Source organism: Protomyctophum parallelum, assembly GCF_964188405.1.
Source record: "Protomyctophum parallelum genome assembly, chromosome: 18".
Lineage (NCBI taxonomy): Eukaryota > Metazoa > Chordata > Actinopteri > Myctophiformes > Myctophidae > Protomyctophum > Protomyctophum parallelum.
In genome coordinates this window covers 12,867,351-12,883,027 of record NC_139716.1, presented here as the reverse complement: position 1 = coordinate 12,883,027, position 15,677 = coordinate 12,867,351, and positions in this window count along the sequence as shown.

Here is a 15,677-nt window from a genome sequence, read left to right as displayed (position 1 = left end):
AAACATAATATATTCTTTAGAGCAAGATGAGCAGGACCAACAGCCAGACAGGAAGAGAAGACACAGGACATTGTCTGGGTCAAGTAGTAGTGCTAGCAGCTCCACATCCAAAACCGTGGCAAACTTGATGTACCATAATACTTGCATCCTTTGCAATGAAGGTGTCAATGTTGGCACATTGAAATGAAACCCTGGTAAGTCTTTTGTAAGATTCAAATTAATTTTGATAATTGTTTTTCTTGCTCCTTATTGTAATTTAATCATGCACATACTGTATGTGGCTACCTTTCATCCAGACAGAGCTCGGCAGTTGTATCGTGCACCTGATAATTTATACCAAGACCGACTGAAAAGGAGTTTGATGCAGACAAAGCGACGAGGTGATGACTGGGGACTTGAAGTTGCTGGTCGCCTGTCAGGTATTATAGATTTGGTGGCAGAAGAGGCAGTATATCATAATTGATGCAGAAGAGACTTTATGAACCCTGTTACAGGTAACCTTATATGGATACACAATACAGTTGTACAATACAACTCACATTTCTTATCCTTTATTAGTCCCCCTCATTCCTGGACCCATATCAATCTCGCAGAATAAATAAAAGTTCCACTAATAAATATGATATTTCTTCCCTCAGGTCGGACGGCCTATTGATGAAGAGAGACTGTTGCTTTTTGAGAAGCTCTGCAAAAGGATGGATGAGGAACTGGAACACGGTTTAACAACTCTTACAGAGATCCACGTGAAGATGTTAGAGCTTGACCCCACAGAGGACAAAAGTCTAGCATATGGACGAAGGTACCTAAAAACGAAGCTTCAGGAACATTATAAGGAGTCTCTTTATTTCACATCAGATGAAAGAAGAGAAGATATTGTGTGCCTGAAAGACACAACAAACGCAATCCTCAGAGACTACCGTCAACAGATTGACGATGATGAGCTTAAACAGCTCACAATTTCCACAGCCATAAACCTTATCTGTGGAGACCTGGCAAGAGTTCCACTTGACATGAAACAATACCCTTCAGTGGACAGTATGAATACACAGAGCCAGCTAGCTCTGATTCCTGATAGCGTTAAGCAGTTCTTGAAGCCAATCGTCAAAACAGATGAAAAGGTGGCAGTTTGGGGCCAGAATCTACTGAAAGCTTACCGACCTCGATCTGGAGTCATGCCCTCTCAACTCGGACTCACAATTCAGCTTGACCACAAGTTTGGATCCAAGTGGTTGATTGACCGCTGTCACCAGTTAGGATACTCAGAGTCATATGCTGAGCTCCATAGCTACAAGTATTGCTACTTGAGTGTTAGAAATGGACTTCAAACCACAGATCAGGATACAGACAAAAAAAAAAGCAGGGGGTCAAGTGTATATCTGCTTGTGGCAAGTGTAATGGAGGATGCAAGAACATCAACCAGGAAGACGAGATAAGGAGTGAGGAAGATGAGGAGTTGGCTGAGTAACACCTGGTTGACACCAGGTTTCATCAATACTGCACATTTCTGATTTACATTTTTCTTGCAGTATGTAATAAAATATGTTCTTATGGAAAATGACTTGTTTTTTTTACTCAAAAATAATGGTTGGAATAGATTCAGCACCCCTGAAACCCCCTAGTTAGACATGTAATCTTTAGACCCAAGCCGGGCTCCTTAAGTCCCCACATGCAGACAGTGTATCCCACTGAGCATGTGCACAGTAGGTGTACACTCTTATCAAGTGTTTAGCAATATTTTCAGAATAGAATCAACAACCCAATCCCCTACCATTGATTATACACCGTGTGCTGTACATTACAGCTTAATAACCAATATACCAATATTATATGGCCAGGGAGACATTTTTACAAAATAATAATGGTTGGAATGGATTCAGCACCCCTGAAAACCCCTAGTTAGACACCTCAAAAGTTAATTTTAGACTTTCATATTTTTCACCCAAGCCTCCTTAACTCCTCAACTTTGATTGGCTCCCCAGAACTTTCCACAAGGAATTGGGTTTGAAAAAATTGAGAGGTGATTCTAGACACCTATAAGAACACATTGGTGAAGAAAGCTATTGGCGGTAATTTTTTTCCACAGATGGTCCAACTATATTGCTAAAATTCCCTAACTATAAGGAGAGACAGACAGACTAACGAAAAGAAAGTCAGCCACACTGGCGCCCTGTCTGTTTCTGTGCAACAGACAGCTGCGCTCGGAGCAGCTATACTGCATGTGTCTGTCTGTGACTCTGTGCCGTTTTCTTGTCCAGGGGACTCATGGAAGACGACCTCAGAATAATTTGTTTCACACTTCCTTCCACACAGCGGTCTGCTCCACTCCTGTCTTCTCAGCCCCTCGTTTGTACGGGAGGCATCGTTAACTCTGCCCGCCAGGCGAGCAAGGATCACTTTGAACGTTGGAGTTCACACTCTGAACTGTCAACAGCCATTCCCTCACGCATGCCGGTGACTTCAGGCCCTTCTTAGCAGCTCCAAGACTCCCAAACCTTAATTCAAACCATAACTGCACGGGTTGGGACACCATTTCTGTCTTGCCAAATTTTTATACAAAAAAGGGGGGAGATATAGCACATAGTTGATCTTTGATATATTCACTTAATTTGTTAGCCTGGCCTAGCCATGCGTGCTTTCTGGTCTAGAGGTGCTTTCTGGTCTAGAGTTCTTTCAACTGCTGGAGAATATCGGTTCACAGATCTGAGAACTGCTTGGGAAACTGGAAGGCCGAAGTGTCCTTGAGCAAGACGCTGAACCCCTAATTGCTCCCGATGAGCTGGTTGGTGCCTTGCATGGTTTCCACCACCAACGGTGTGTGTGTGTGTGTGAGAGAGAATTGGATGAATGTAATATACACCTACAAGCTCAATACACACCTACAAGCTTGTAGATCTGCTATTTTTCAATAGATAAATTATAACATAATGTTTAAAACACCAAAAGGGGTTCCCGCCCAAAAATGGGTTTTGTCCATTTCAATGCATCGATAGCATTCGAAGTGGGTGGCCTAGTATAGCAACATGCAAACACAGTGTTGACTGTTGAGCATGTGAAATAGGCTACTGTGTGTGTGTGTGTGTGTGTGTGTGTGTGTGTGTGTGTGTGTGTGTGTGTGTGTGTGTGTGTGTGTGTGTGTGTGTGTGTGTGTGTGTGTGTGTGTGTGTGTGTGTGTGTGTGTGTGTGTGTGTGTGTGTGTGTGTGTGTGTGTGTGCGTTCCCATGTGTCCCTATTAGCCAAACATATGTTACTGTTTTCATAATTTACAAGATACGTTTTGACTTTTAGGTATATGGCACTTCACTAGCAGTTTCATTTATTCTACCAAAGTCAGGTCTGATGTATTTTTTGAGCTGTTCTGTATTAAAGTGGACTGCATTGCAATTCTATTCCACAATTTTGTCCACGAGAGGCTTGACTATCACCTCTAGTCTGAAGTAGTTTATGTATTAAATATCATACTTTTGGTAAAATAGAAAGTCTTGAGTCATATATATATAAAAGATTGGGCTACTGTAGGAAAGAAGTGTGAAATGACCTTGTCAAGGATTTTCACTGTTTTGACTCTGAAATTGAACTAGAGATTTAGAACTTCACTTCACTCTGACAGATCCTTTACGAAGTGCTTGCTAAAATATTTATCTTAAAGTCCACACATCAAAATGAGTACATCACAATGTTCAGTCAGCCTCGTCACGTCACCAGGAGACAAAATTAGGCCAAGTGTCTCAGACCTGCAAGCTGCTTCATGTTGACGTCTGTTTGTCCCTGACATTATTTTTATTTTGTCAACTAAACCCGGCTGATATCGTCTCAGGATACAACCGTGGATATATATATTCCTTTGGAGTTTTGTTGCCAGACAAAAGGAAAGAAAAAATGATGAATTATTGAAAGCTTACATTTGTAATATCGCTGTGGATTTTGTGTAATTCAAAGGCGTGATGTTGGGGGCAGACCAAGAGCATTCCAAGTGAAGGAACTCCTGAGCACTGTTGAATAATGTATGCTTATAGCATGCCAGACTGGCATCCAAGCAACCCATTGTTGCGGGTTAGGGTTGTAGTAGGGCGGCGAGACCTGCAGGTTTACTGTTGACCATTATGACCTTAACCTTTCATAAATAATTAACTCATCTGATATCGGAGCCGATGGGTGTTTTCATGATTCATGGCTTATTCATAATGGCGTTGGGTTGGCGCGCAAAGATTTTTGTCTGGTGAGGAAAAACAAAACCAAAATGTGTATAAACACATCAACATTACACTACAGTATATATTTGTTCAGCTCAGTGACTTTGTGGTTAGAGTGTCCGCCCTGAGACTGGGAGGTCGGGGTTCGATCCCCGGCCGGGTCATACCAAAGACTGTAAAAATGGGACCCAGTGCGTCCCTGCTTGACACTCATCATCAAGGGTCACCTCATAATTAAGTCCCTGCGACATACTAGCGTCATGTCCAGGGGGTGTACTTGTACATCAAGCTGCCTCACGCTACAGAAACAGGAGATAGGCTCCTGCCCTGCTATGGGCCTCATGGCTCGGCAAGGCTACTTACTTATATATTTGTTAGCCTCGCTCGGTCCCAGCCTTTAACTTATAAGTTTTACTGGCAGCATATACTTAAAAAAAATAAAATGTTATGACACCTTCCCACCCAGTCACTTTTCACATCATTGCACTTGCAGGGAGGGGGGGGGGGGGGATTTTGCACTTTCACCTCATGAAAAGTTAGTCATTTTTTACCACCCCCCCCCCCCCCCCCCCCCCCCCCAAATGAGTCACAGATGAGCAACAGCAGATTAGATTATACAGCTCTGCCGTCAGGCTGTCACCTCGAGGTAATGAAGGTGGGCCAGACCATTTGTCTTATTTTGTCATGCTTTTTACCCATTAGTCATACAGTGCTCACCATTAACCCATTTAGACCTAAATGTCTTTTTCTGGAAAAAACCCTATGTTTCTATGTCAGTGGTTCTCAAACATTTTCATGTCAAGGACCCCATGAATTATCTGTATTTGGCTGCTGACCCCCCTATCTGATAATATGTAGTTCCAGGGACCTCCCATGCAGGAGCAAAGAGTTGAGTTAAAAACGTTCGCTCTGAAGGAATATATATTCAAAGATTTGCGCCCACATTTTCACGATTTTTCTCTAAAATAGCAGACCTAGTGCCGCGCTACGAGCTTGTAGATCTGCTATTTTTCAAATAGCTAAAGTATATATATAACGTAATGCTTCAAACCAACCCAAAAGGGGTTGGTTCTCCCGCCCAGAATGGGTTAACTCCTTGGGAACCCCCTTCACCCAAGGACACTTAGGCTCTCTCTCCATGTGAGACTGAGGTTCTGTCGATGCACCGCGTCGGTCCGCACGAAGACTGGAGCGCTGTCGAGAAGACTGAAGACTGATACTGACACCTCGGGGAGACGTCCTGGAGAGAGAGAAAGAGAGAGACATTTGAAGCTTGTCCAAAAGCAACTCCTTATAGAATGGAACAGGTTGATTAATGTGTCAGATTTTTATGGTGTTTCGGAGAGAGTTTCCTTCATGGTGTTTTTTTCCTGCAAGTCTTACAGCTAAGTTTCTGCCCTTTACTGAAGAACTAAAAAGGCCATCCACTCCAAACTATAGCTGTAACAATTACTATTATTGTTCAGCACTTGTCATTGTTCCTGTTGTGTTGTGTGTGTGGAACCCTGCAATCCACTTGAGTTAGAGCGGTTTTTAAAACAATTTATAGTTTACAGTGCCCACTGTGTACGGCCCTTAAGTCCTGTGCCTGGACATACGCCCGGAGACTCGGTGAAAGGGAAAAGGCAGGCTGAGCAGGAAGGATAAGAATTGTTATGGGGGAGAGAGAGAAGAAAGGATAGCTGGCTAGATTGATAGAGATGAGGGTATAAATAGGGGGTGGGGGGGAGTGATGGATGAATAGACACGACTGGAGTGAGTTGAGGCGTTTAAATACACTGAAGCCTACTATTGGAATGAGAATGAACAGAGAGTAGAGAGAGAGAGAGAGATTCACTGCAGTGAGAGAATTGACCAGCCCAAAAAGTTCTGAGAGTTCTAATCTCCAGGGCTCTGTTTAGTTTAGTTTGTCTGCCCCACAACAGGGTTATTACTCAGCCGAGTGTGGCAAATACTAACCGCTCCGTGAAAAACAGAGGCTGGAACCGGCCGGCCGACCGGCGCAGAAAGAAAGTGCCATAAAAAGAAAGAAGTGCAGAGAGCGTCTTATTGCATGCTTTACTGCATATCCAAACGGAGCTATTGATGGGCCGTATCATCCCTTTTCATTTTCAGATACAGCTCCCAGACGGATATTATTATGTTACACCAAGGGAGAAGCTTCCAATCTTCTGCTTTTGCATTTATCCCATTTTGGCCTGAGAAAAGATTCTACAAATGCCTTCAGTTTTCTGAAAACCCTCATGTTTCTATGTCGTTCTCAGTCATTTTCATGTCATGGAACCCCACAAATATATGTATTTGGCCGCCGACCCCCATCTGGAAATATGTTGTTCCAGGGACCGCCTCCCAGAAGCAAAGATTTTAGTTAAAAACGCTCTGAAAGAGAATATATATTCAGAGATTTGCGCCACATTTTCACGATTAAAACAAAATAGCAGACCTACAAGCTCGTAGCGCGGCACTCCGTGCCGCACTATGAGCTTGTAGATCTGCAATTTTTCAACAGCTAAAGCATAACATAATGCTTAAAACACCAAAAGGGGTTAATAGCGCCCAAAATGGGTTAATGTTGTGGCTGGAAAGGGGAACCACAAAAGGCTGCCATCAAAGAAAGTTGTGCTTCGTCGGGCGGTCCTGTATAGTGCAATGGGACACACACACACACACACACACACACACACACACACACACACACACACACACACACATTTTTAATACAACACACATGTAAAGGGCGAGGGGTGCTTTTTATGGAGTGGCATTATAAAAGTGCTAGTATATAAAGTTTGCCATTTCCATATGCCGTGGTATAGAGGTATATATGCTGTGGCTCAGGAGGTAGAGCAGGTCGTCAATGATCCATGGGTCGGCGGTTCGAATCCCGGCTCCTCCTCCTGTCCTACATGTCGAAGTGTCCTTGGGCAAGTCACTGAACCCTACGTTGCCTCCAATGAGTCGGTCGGTGTGAGCTCGCCACCGTCTGTGTGTGAATGTGGGGAAGTGAGGACGCTGGTGTCGACTGTTCGCCGCTTCACCTCCCAATGTATGAATGAATGAACCATTGTAAAGCGCTTTGAGCACTTGGAAAAGCTCTATAAAAATGCAGTTAATTATGTTAGTGCCAAGAAGTGTTGTGTTTCATTGAGATGAAAGGCACCGTTCATATCACACACGTTGTGTACAGTTCCTCGTGGGATTTGTGACGTTTGGATAGATTAACAGAAGGTTTGTGATTTTTGTGACTCAAGCAAGGGTCCGGTCCCCTGTCGTCGGCCTCCACAGCTGTTGCATTAGGTTAGGAACACAAACCGTGTCAGTTCTCTTCGATGGGCATCAGCATCACCCAATTTCACCAGACAGTGGGCACACATACCCTCTGCATACGGGTGACGAGTTGAACTGCTGGTGGACGCGATTAACCCATTTTGACCTGGGAACGATTCTAAAATAGCAGATCTACAAGCTCGTAGCGCGGCACTCGGTGCCGCGCTATGAGCTTGTAGATCTGCTATTTTTCAATAGCTAAAAGCATAACATAATGCTTAAATTAAAAACACCAAAAAAAGAGGTTGTCCCGTCCTAAATGTCTTAACCCATTCTGAACGGGGACCCATTTTGGTGTTAGCATCACGTTATGCTTTAGCTATTGAAAAGTAGCAGATCTACAAGCTCATAGCGCGCCACCGAGTGGCGCGCTACGAGCTTGTAGGTCTGCTAATTTTGAAAAAAATCGAAGAAAGCCTGACATTTTTAGAATCTGATCTCGGGTCAGAATGGGTTCATCAGACCAGTGTGTGTCCAGTGGAAACCTCGTGTGAATCTGATCTCAGGTCAGAATGGGTTAAATAACACCCAGCCGATTCCCACTGAAGTGGAAGTGTGTGTACTGAGGTGCTGGACGGGGTCCCACCATGCACGGGGCACACTGTTAGCTGCTGCTCCACCAGATGCCAGGGGGCGAGCACCAGGGAGGCCACTAATTACCGGACAGCTGCCCAGCAGATCCTCACCCTGGGGACAAGTCGTGGCAATCTCACTCCACTCCTCTCCTCCGTGTCCCCCATGAAACCCCACATCCCCCCCAAAAAAACCCACTAGCTTCATCCTTTACATGTCCTGTCCGGCCTGCCGGCCTCCCATCAAACGAGAAGGCTTTTTGATTGATTGATTGAAATATTTATTAACAGTTTGCGGAATTACAGTACATTTCAAGCACATGTCTAGCTCTGCTGTGGGGACTTTGTGTGTCATGTTGGAAAAGAGCAAAATGTTGATAAAGAGAATAACAGAGCGTCTAGACTGGACAATATAACTTGCAAATAAATGAATAAATACAAAATGGAGAGTGAGAGATTAACCGATTCCGTACATAGGACGTCGCCACACTTCCTAGGGGTCCCAATCGACGCGTACATAGTGCGTCCTCAGACGTCCTAGCGCATCCTCAATGATACCGGGCGAGATAAGAATATTCTGAATTTTTTTCCTTTTTTTTATTTGTCAGTTCGCCTTTCGGCAACCGTATGCTACGCTCTGCACTCACATTAGCTTACCGTTGACTTAGCTGTTAGCGCGGCGGAAAGAATGACTCGTATCTCCTAATCCAGGGCGCTCTCCGTGGTTTTGAACGGATCGATATACTGGCGCTTCATTTCTGCTCCTCATCCGTCTCTCCCGCAAAATATGAACACTTTTTGGATCATATACCGTAAATTAAAACTATCGCAATGTAAGCTAGCAATGTAAAGTCAACTTTTTTTTGTGGATTGTTTCCTGGTCATGGGTTTCAGAGTAAAAGCGACCAGACAACTCTGGCACCCCAGAGCTCCTATTTTGAAGAACTTCCGGGACCGATTGTGTTAAGAGAGAAAGGGGGAGAGAGAGAGAGAGAGGGAGAGGGAGGGAGAGGGAGAGGGAGGGGGAGAGGGAGAGGGAGAGGGGGAGAGAGAGGGAGAGCTAATCTTGCTGTTGGCATAAGCATGAGAAGAGGAGCTAAAGGTTGAAATTATGCACCCAGAAAGCATTTGGCTCGGGTGAGCAAAAAGTGCAATGCAATAATTAAGCGGCACAATAAAAATGATTAGGACTGCTTTTGACATTCTCGTTGCGAATAACTCGTGTTTAATTGCAATCACAAATTTTAATGCCACTTTTTATGTTCCATGGTTATAAGCTGTTTAAAGTTCAATAGCTATACTCTTTAAATCTCTTTACAATTTCTGCTCGGATGCAGCGATGGGAGATGTACCCCCCCCCCCCCCCAGGGAGACAAAGGTAAGGGAAGTTGGAGAGACCCAAAGGGGAGGGAGGGAGGGAGGGAGGGAGAGAGAGATAGTGAAAGACCTAATTAGACAGAGAGAGAGAGAGAGAGAGAGATAGTGAAAGACAGAATTAGACAGACAGAGACAGAGCGAGAGAGAGAGAGAGAGAGAGAGAGTGAAAGACAGAATTAGAGAGAGAGAGAGCGACAGGGAGAGAGAGAGAGAGAGTGAAAGACAGAATTAGACAGAGAGAGAGAGCGACAGACAGAGAGAGAGAGAGACAGAATTAGCCAGACAGAGAGAGAGAGAGAGAGAGGCTTCCGAATCCCTTCCTCCATTAAGGGTCCGGACATTAAGGGTCCGGACAGACAGTGTGTCTGTCCAGTCTGGAGGACGGCCCGCGTGGCTCTGGGGCTCGCGGGCTAGTTAGCTATTCCGCCGCAGCATCTGTTGTGGGCTAATGGATGTTATAACCTCATAAACGTCATGGAATTGGACATTATCCCTTAATTAAAAGAACAGAGATGCATTCCAATGATTAGAGTGTAGCGTACTCCGGCGGACCGACCCGCCATGCGCTTCCCTTTAACCCGTTTTCGACGAGAACCCCCTTTTGATGTTTTAAAGCATTACGTTATACTTTAGCTATTGAAAAATAGCAGATCTACAAGCTCATAGCGCGGCACCGAGTGCCGCACTATGAGCTTGTAGGTCTGGTATTTTTTTTAAATTTGTGAAAACCTAGTGTAAATCTTTCACAGCCAACGTTTTTAACTCAAATCCCTGGAACAACAACATATTTTCAGATTTGGGTCGGAGGCCAATTTCATATAATGTTTGGGGTTCCTTGACATGAAAATGTTTGAGAACGACTGATATAGAAACATGAGAGTTTTTTTCAGAAAACTGTCAGGGTTTAGAAGAAGGATTTACAAATGTTTAAGCATTTATTTCATATTTACATGTCAATTTCAGCTTGGACACTAATATATACGTTTTTCTCCTCTGGTGAAGAAAAGCTGTAATTTTGCGCGATGGCAGTCTCTCAGTCAAATCTGGTCACATTTTGTAGAATCGACCTCAGATCTAAATGGGTTAATGCTTCTAGAGGACGCTAGGCAGCTGAGCAGTGTATGGGGGGTGTGGGGGGGCGCAAGTTTGAGCTGTACTCATAAAAAAAAACTTCTTGAACTCATAGCATCCTCTTGAACTTCGACCCCTTGTATATTTCCACGTGTCGGTGATATAAATAAAACCACCCAGATGTGCCGTGTGCCCCCCCCCCCCCCTACATGTTGTTGTTTTATTCCATCCGGGAGGAGCCTTGGATCGGATGGATGATGATCTGAGTCTGTCTCCCTGCCTGCCTGCACTCAGCCAGTGATTATCCCATTCTGACCTGAGATCAGATTCTAAAAAATGTCTTCTACATCCTGACAGTTTTCTTGAAAAAGCTATGTTTCTGTCAGTCGTTCTTAAATTTTTATCAAAAATAGCAGACCTACAAGCTCGTAGCGCGCCACTGAGTGGCGCGCTACGAGCGGCGCGCTACGAGCTTGTAGATCTGCTATTTTTCAATAGCTAAAGCATAACATAATGCTATAACACCAAAAGGGGTTCTCCCTGCCTAAAATGGGTTATGACAGCAGTGTGAGTCCAGCCCCAAAACAGCTGTGCAATAAACCATGTGTAAAAACAAAGCGTTCCAGAAGCACCCGGGCCATCCGTGCCCAATAAACACCAACAGCCAATCACACCTGGTCCATCCGTGCCCAATAAACACCAACAGCCAATCACACCTGGGCCATCCGTGCCCAATAAACACCAAACAGCCAATCAATCCGTGCCACCGCCGCCCCTCCAAGCAACATAGTTAACCCGTTTTAGCCGGGAAACCACCTTTTGGTGTTTCTATGCAAAAAATAAGCTAAGCTAAGCTCATAGCACGGCACCGAGTGCCGCACTACGAGCTTGTAGGTCTGCTATTTTTTGAAAAATCGTGAAATTGTTGGCCCCAAATGTTTGAATATTATTCTTTCGGAGCGAACGTTTTCTTGACTCGTCTGGAGGGTCCCTAGCTGGAACTACATATTTTCAGATGGGGGTCGGCGGCCAAATACATATAATTCTGGAGGTCCTTGACATGAAATATTTTGAGAACCACTGACATATAGTAGAAACATAGGGTTTTTTTCAGGAAAACGGCCATGATTTTAGAAGACATTTGTAGAATCGTCCCCAGGTCTAAAGGGGTTAAACCATAGCAGAGGAACAGAGGGTCCTGGTCCAATATAACCAAAAAGATGGAACAAATTAACCCACAACCTGGCCTTTTACTCGCAGTCAAACTCAAGGCTGTGGCCACTATCCTACGGTGGGCTGGGATTCTTGGAGCGAGTCTTGGAGGAGTGTGGCTGCCAGTTAAAGGTCACAGCAGGAGAGGTCCCGTGATCACATATCTGTCAGCGCTCGTCAAGGCGGCTTTGCATGAAAATGTCACATTGTCCGAGGAAGTCGTCTGTCACGCAGGTGGGCGGTGACCTAGAGCGTAGAACAGTTGCATGCTTATCCCATTGTGGGCCGGGAACCCCTTTTTGGTGTTAGCATTATGTTATGCTTTAGCTATTGAAATATAGTAGATCTACAAGCTCATAGCGCGCCACCGAGTGGCGCGCTATGAGCTTGTAGGTCTGCTATTTTTGAAAAATCGAAGAACGACTGACATAGAAACATAGCTTTTTCAGAAAACTGTCAGGATGTAGAAGACATTTTTTTGAATCTGATCTCAGGTCAGAATAGGTTATTTTATTCTAACCATAGAGGCCATAGAGCAGATAGCTCAACATTCCTTTCTTGTTTGTCCTACGGACGGTGGTCCCAATGTCGATGTCTCCGGACTCACCAACTCTGATGCCCATTATATCAGTGGTTCCCAAAGTAGGGGTCCGGGGACCCCCAGGGGTCCTTGATGGAGTTCCAGGGGGTCCCCATCTAAATGATAGTTTGGAACTATACTCACTCAGAGTTAAATTAACATTGATTTTACAATATAAATTGGGGGTCCCAGAGAGAGAAATGCCATTAAATGAGGGGTCTGTAGACTAAATGCATGTACAAATAGGGGAGGTCCTTGACATTAAAGGATAATTCCATGCTAGAATGCTTTCTTATCTTTCTTTGTAGTTGTTACGTCCCCACCAAAGAGGTCCAGGTGTTTTTTTTTGTGCAAAAACTCCTTATTGGCTATTTTCCCTACCATAAGCCCTCAATGAATTGTATTGCATTGAATGGGAATTGAATGGGTGTTATGCTAGTTCGCTTATTTCCATCTAAAGAAGTAGTAAAGTGTGCCGCTTGGGATATTATTTACATTATATACAAATAAATTATAATTTTGAGCGATGGAAATAAGCAAATTAGCACAACACACCATAGCCCCATTCAATTCCCATTCAATGCAATTCATTTAGGGCTTATGGTAGGGGAAATAGCCAATAAGGGGCTTTTGCACAAAATAACACCTGGACCTCTTTGGTGGGGACGTAACAACTACAAAGAAAGGTAAGCAAGCCTTTTAGTATGGAATTCTCCTTTAAACTGGTTGAGAATCACTGCTAGAGCCGTAAAAATCTTCTCTTATGGGGGTCACTGCCATGTCTTTTCAAATGGGGGTCTGCGGGATAATTAGTGTCAATTTGGGGGTACTTGACATGAAAAAGTTTGGGAACCAATACATTATATAATATGATAATAGTGATATGGTATAATATAGTACTTTATTGTCAGTTCGCACTGAAATTTGTATGGCCTTGTATGGGACACATTTACACACATTTGACATAACACAAAAACAGAAACAATACTACAGTTACATACATAGAGACATAAGGGCACAGAGCAATGTCCACAGCTCAGTCTAGTCCTGGACAAAAACCTGATTAAGCCTCAAAGTCGACTGATGGAGAAAAGACCTCCATATCTCCTTCCTGAAGGCAGCAACCTATACTCTCCATACAAAACATGGCTAGTGTTAGAGGTGATATTCCTTGCTATAACCTTAGGAGGCTGTTATCATACAGTATGTGGATGTATAGAGTCTCAGAAGTGGTTGACCAACAATCTTTGAACAAATGTTTAGTTGTTGCAGCATTTGTGACTTTTAAGGCTACAGACAAACATCCATACCAGGTGATACTACAGTACTGAAGAACACTCATAATAACAGAAGTGAAAGACAAAAGAAGAATCCGTCTACTATGGCAGCACCAAAGGATCTTAAACGGCAAAGGAAATAGATTCTTTCCGATAAGTCTCAGCCTAGGTTCTCCCATTGTAAAAGGACAAGTGCACGTCTCGCACAAAGTCTTTGATGAACAATAGGCCTTTTACTGTAAGCGTTGCTGCAGTCTTTGCTTGAGGCAATGGACTACAGGAGTGTTGAGACCAAAGCTGAAGCCTGGCTAGTATAAAAGAAAATAATGCAATGTGAGGACAAACATGGAAAAAACTGTAGTCAAAAGTACTCAGTGGTGATTGATCCTAGCCAACACTGTGTGGTACAGTTAGAACCTTTCATGGCATGATGACGATTTCCATATTTGTTTACATGTGATCTGATACTGTAGCACAACATCACTCAATTGCTAATAAAGCAGGCAGAAACCGCAACAATTTACAGTACTAATATGCAGTGTTGTTTTTTGCAGCAAATTTTAGTTTAGTTAGTCTTTGGACTGAAACTTCATTTAGTTTTAGTCATATTTTAGTCACCTGGAAATGTCTTAGTGTTAGTCTAGTTTTAGTCGACTAAATGTCATAAGATTTTAGTCGACTCAATCTACAGGTGATTTAGTCGACTAAAATGAGTTTTGGTGGGCCTTGATGCCGTCGTAATGAGTGTTTTTACACTTGCTGAAAATAGCCGATCTACAAGCTCACAACACGTCGCGACGCATTGTGAGCTTGTAGATCAGCTATTTTCAGCATGCAACCAAGAGTAAAATTACTTATAGTGGATCTCTTGTCCACTAGTCCCTTCCTCACATTTTAGTCTAGTTTTTATTTGTCGACGAAATTGTCAGAATATTTAGTCTTAGTTTAGTCATCATAGCTTAGTTTTCATTTAGTTTCCATTTAGTTTTAGTCAGTGGAAAAAGGTAGTCGACGAACATTTTTCGTCTTAGTTTGTCGACGAAAACAACACTACTAATATGGAATCTGACACTCACCTTTTCAAGGAGACACTGATTGATGCATGTTCAGCACAAATCTATGACTGCGAGAGAGTGCAACAATAACCAGGGTCTTCAAATGAAGCCTAAAGCTGCTGCATTCAGACTTGGATGGTTAGAGCGGCGTGATTACATACAAAGTCAACGCAATGACGAGAAGTTGCGCGGGCGCGGACTGACCTGGTGCATGAACCACAACATTCACCAGACATCCTACTATAGAGCGTCGCAGTCTCGTATACAAAGCCAACTCCAGTTGTGACAAATCATGACAACAAACACAATTTTTCGAGGCCAACAAATAATTAGAAAGAAGAAGAAAACAGCAGGTTACAACACTTTCTTTCTTGTTTTTCTTCTTTGTAAATTATTTGTTTGGTCCAAGATATTGTGTTTATTGTCATGATTTGTCACGACTCGAGTTGGCTTTGTTCGCTTAAAAGGTCTTTAAATAAATACTTTTTGAAATGTCTATGAGGAATTAGGAATTATTTCCTGGGCCTGGCGTCGTCATGAAAGGGGGCAAGACTGCGACGCTCGAATGCTCTCTGTGTGTGTGTGTGTCTGCGTGTGTGTGTGTGTACGGTTGTAATGCACGTAACTTGAGAACCTTTTCCCCCACCGACTTCACATTCGACACACGCATTCCACGCCCCCACAGGGAGTGCAGTGCCCGGTATCGAGTCCGTCGGACCCACGGTTCTCCAGAACCACCACTAAAAGTCTCTGCTCAGGCTCTGCCAGTGGGCCTAATTAGCCTAAATCCCCTCACCTGTGCAATTTCCAGCCTCTGCCTCAGCCAATTGATTGCCATGGCAACCCCACACCTGCAAATTGATTACTTAACCACTCCATTTCTCACAGTCAGTTTGCACTCTTCACACACAGGCAGATACAGAGATCTCCATGTGGGACACAGAAAGACAGATAGTTAAAAACGGGTGCTATGACAAGTTGACAACGGGTATTATTAGGTTCCCCAAGTTGCATCA